Source organism: Mobula birostris, chromosome 16 (genome assembly GCF_030028105.1).
Source record: "Mobula birostris isolate sMobBir1 chromosome 16, sMobBir1.hap1, whole genome shotgun sequence".
NCBI classification, from domain to species: domain Eukaryota; kingdom Metazoa; phylum Chordata; class Chondrichthyes; order Myliobatiformes; family Myliobatidae; genus Mobula; species Mobula birostris.
The window spans coordinates 81,641,321-81,644,938 of NC_092385.1; positions in this window are offsets into that span (position 1 = coordinate 81,641,321).

Below are 3,618 nucleotides of genomic sequence, written 5' to 3' on the forward strand. Positions count from 1 at the left end.
GGCAAGAACCCTCAGAATATAAAAATCTAAATCTGTAATCTAAATATTAACTTTTTTTAAAAAAAGGAAACGAAAAACAGATTTAAAAAAAGAAGGAAAACAGTGCGTTAATTAGTCCTCAGCAGAGGAAGACAATTTGTCGAGAAAACTTTGAGCTTCGCCCGGAGTTTTAAACAAACGACGAGAATTGTCTGGCATTACAACTCTCAAACAGGTTGGGAACAGCAACGCTAATTTATAGCCCTGGCAATAAAGTTCTGACATCTGTGGTTTAAAAGCCATCCGTTGTTTCAATACTTCCTGGCTGAAATCCTCAACGATACGAAATTTAAAACTTTGAAATTCGATCATGCCTTTCCGCCGAGCAGCTGGTATCACTCGTTCCTTAACATGAACATAATGAAACCGAGTAGTGACGGGCCTCGGTTTAAATTGTTTAGCCGGTTTAGCACGTAAAGAACGATGTGCGCGGTCTAACAGTGGGGTTCCGCCAATATATCTGGACCAAACACATCCACTAACAATTTAGCAAAGTACTTAGTAGGATCTCCCGTCGCAACATCTTCAGCAAAACCGATTATTTGCAGATTCTGCTGGTTAACCATTTGTCAGGGTTCGGGTTGGTTACCGATTTGCCATGGCCGGGTTGGTTAACGATTTGCCCGGTCACGGTTGGTTACCGAATTGCCAGATCCAGCTTCGTTACCGAATTGTCCGGCCGGCTTGGTGCACTAATTGCCAGGACCGGGTTGGTTAACGTATTGTCAGGAGCGGACGCGGTTGGTTCACGAAACTGCCTGTTCCGGGTTTCTAGAGCGTTGTCAGGCCCGGCCGGCCGGGTTAGCGGGTTGCCAGACCCAACTTGACGAAATTCAGTGCAGCGCGGGTAATCGGCGGGAGTCGCTTGGTTAACGTTATGGCCGGGCCAGGCTGGTTAATCAATTGTCCAGGCCCGGTTGGTTACCCAATTGGCCAGGCCGGGGTGGATGACGAATTGTCCAGTCTCGGTTGGTTAACGAATTGCCCGGGCCGGGCGGGGTTGGTTAACGAATTGTCCGGGTCAGGCTGGTTGACGAATTGGCATGTCCGAGTAGGTTAACGAATTGCCAGAGCCAGCTTGGTTAACGAATTGTCCGGCCGGGTTGGTTAACGAATTGTCCGTTCCCAGTTGGTTCACGAATCGGCAAGGACAGGGTGGTTAATGAATTGTCCGGGCCAGGTTGGTTAACGAATTGTCCGGCCGGGTTGGTGCACTCATTGCCAGGACAGGGTTGGTTAACGAATTGCCCGTCCTGGTTGGTTAACGAATTGTCAGGGTCTGGTTGGTTAACGATTTGCCATGGCCGGGTAGGTTACAGAATTGCCAGAGCCAGCTTGGTTAACGAATTGTCCGGCCGGGTTGGTTAACGAATTGTCCGTTCCCAGTTGGTTAACGAATTGGCAAACCAGGGTGGTTAAAGTATTGTCCGTGCCTGGTTGGTTAACGAATTGCCCGTCCTGGTTGCTTAACGAATTGTCCGGGTCAGGTTGGTTTACGAATTGCCAGGGTCTGGTTGGTTAACGAATTGTCAGGGTCTGGTTGGTTAACGAATTGCCATGGCCGGGTAGGTTACCGAATTGCCAGAGCCAGCTTGGTTAACGAATTGTCCGGCCGGGTTGGTTAAAGAATTGTCCGTTCCCAGTTGGTTCACGAATCGGCAAGGACAGGGTGGTTAACGAATTGTCCGGGCCAGGTTGGTTAACGAATTGCCCGTCCTGGTTGGTTATCGAATTGTCAGGGTCTGGTTGGTTAACTAATTGCCAGGGTCTGGTTGGTTAACGAATTGTCCGGCCGGGTTGGTGCACTCATTGCCAGGACAGGGTTGGTTACCGAATTGTCCGTTCCCAGTTGGTTCACGAATTGGAAAACCAGGGTGGTTAAAGTATTGTCCGGGCCTGGTTGGTTAACGAATTGCCCGTCCTGGTTGGTTAACGAATTGTCCGGGTCAGGTTGGTTAACGAATTGCCAGGGTCTGGTTGGTTACCGAATTGTCCGGCCGGGTTGGTGCACTCATTGCCAGGACAGGGTTGGTTGACGAATTGCCCGTCCTGGTTGGTTAACGAATTGCCAGGGTCTGGTTGGTTACCGAATTGTCCGGCCGGGTTGGTGCACTCATTGCCAGGACAGGGTTGGTTGACGAATTGCCCGTCCTGGTTGGTTAACGAATTGCCAGGGTCTGGTTGGTTACCGAATTGTCCGGCCGGGTTGGTGCACTCATTGCCAGGACAGGGTTGGTTAACGAATTGTCAGGGTCAGGTTGGTTAACGAATTGCCATGGCCGGGTAGGCTAACGAATTGCCAGAGCCAGCTTGGTTAACGAATTGTCCGGCCGGGTTGGTTAACGAATTGTCCCGGCCAGGTTGGTTAACGAATTGCCAGAGCCAGCTTGGTTAACGAATTGTCCGGCCGGGTTGGTGCACTCATTGCCAGGACAAGGTTGGTTAACGAATTGCCCGGTTCCGAATGGTTAACGAATTGCCCGGTCCCGTTCGGTTCACGAATTGCCCGCCCGCTGATTGTTAACTTTTCGCACCGGCGGGGGATGGCTTGGGTAACGAGCCTCCAAGATCTGTCGGTTAACCATTTGCCCGGTGGCAATTCGTTAACCAAGTCCGCTCCGGAAGTCTGGATGGGGGTCGGATTTGCCGGCCGAGGCCGACCCGGAGTTCCAGAGGCTCGGCCGCCGGGGTCAGATTCGGCCGCCCCTTTGACACATGCAATTTCTGTACGGGGGCATTGGCGGGGTTCCTGCAGATATATAGGGAGGCCGTTTTCACGAGTTGTTGAAGTATTCGGTAGATGGCACCGGCCTCCCCAATTGGTTAACCCGGGCCACGCGGCAGCTTTTCCGCACGATTCCGAAGATTGCCGGTATGGATTTTCGGACAAATACCCAATTGCGGAAGTCTGTCAGCGGGACCTATTCGCAGGCCCATGCCGGCCGAGGGGCGGCATTTTCCGTATGACTACCGGTGCTCCGGCCGCCGAATGGAAACCTTGCCCGAATGAATTTCTGACAAAGTCCCGAGGCGGGAGCCAGTAAGGGGACGTATTCGGCGGGCCGTGCCGGCCGAGCGGCGGCATTTTCGGAGGGACAACCGCAGGTCCCGCCGTCGATCCGAGACCTTGGCTGAAGAGTCGAAAGTAATCTAAGTCCCGACTCGGAAGTCAGAATGAAGGCGACTTCGGGGCCCTCCTGCCGACCGAGGCGGCCGATCGACGGCGGCACTACCGGAGGGCCGCCCGCCGAGCCAGCCGCGTGCCCTCGGCGCCACGCCGGTTAACCAATTGCCGTCGGAAGCCTGTGAAGGTCGGATCTGCCCCGTCGGGCGGGCCCGAGGTCCCCCGCGACCGGCATGAGCTCCGGGCGTCGTGCCGCCGGTTTGACACATGTCATTGTTGCACGGTCTGTCGCGGCTCTGGTTAACGAGTTAGGCCCGGAAGTCACTATGGGGGTCGGATTTGCCCCGCCTGGCGGGGCCAGAGTGCGACCTTCCCGGCAGGACTTCCGGGAGGCATCCCGCCGACTTGACACATGCAATTTCTGTACGGGGGGATTGGCGGGGTTCCCGTTGATT